The following is a 948-nucleotide window of genomic DNA, read 5'->3' on the forward strand; positions in this document are numbered from 1 at the left end:
GAGGCATGGAGGTGAGTCTGAGGCGCCCCTTGGTGTTCTTTTATGTCCTCGCCTCCTGTTTTCTCTCATGTTGCTTTGATTTGATTTTTTTCTCTCTCAAATTATATCGATTCTCTTTTTTTTTTGCCTTTCTTCTTCTTCTCTTTTACAAAGACGGTGCTTTTAATCACACGAACCGGCGGTCTTCAGAGGAGAGATATTGGGTCTGCCCCGTGGTTGTAACTGCTGGAAACTTTCTGTGTAATTATGAAATCAATATCAAATCCGTACTGCTTTTTAACCAGTGATTTCCCCTGTGGTTTAAGCAATTTCTGAAGCGACTATACATTTTTGGGATTGCTTTTAGCATTTTGTTGGAAACTTCAACGAATGGAAATAATGAAGGCTAAGGGTCTACGAGATCTACTAGCAGTGCTGAACTCGGGTCAGTTTGATTGCCTGCTTACTTTACCGCATAGCATATAATCTCAAGCACTGTCCTTCTGCATTTCAATACTAATACATTAATATGAGCATTAGGCATTTACTTGCTCCTTCCAATCTTCGTTTTCTGGGATTGTTTGACTAGCGGTAACCTAAGACATTGGGGCTGCGCGCAAAGCCATGTGTCATCTCTCCACTCTCACAAATGTTGACCGGGAATAGTCAACGGTTTACGTTTCTTTGATATGTTTACGTATCTCCCTCAGAGGGGTGAATCACTCGAATCTCCGGAGTATAATGGCTTGTTGTGATGAGCTGACTGCGGGTGAATCACCAACTGTCAACAGACCCACGCCTTTCCAAGCGTTGGCGTCCCGGAATAAAAGACATATGACCTTAATCACTTGCCGAGAAAAAAAAACGCAATTTTCCCTGAGCTAACCCATGCCCTGTCGTTTAAACTAATAGAAATGAGAGAAAACGAGAAAGAGCGAAATTCAAGAAGCTTCACAACTTTCTCTTTGC

Source organism: Penaeus monodon, chromosome 28 (genome assembly GCF_015228065.2).
Source record: "Penaeus monodon isolate SGIC_2016 chromosome 28, NSTDA_Pmon_1, whole genome shotgun sequence".
Taxonomy (NCBI): Eukaryota; Metazoa; Arthropoda; class Malacostraca; order Decapoda; family Penaeidae; genus Penaeus; species Penaeus monodon.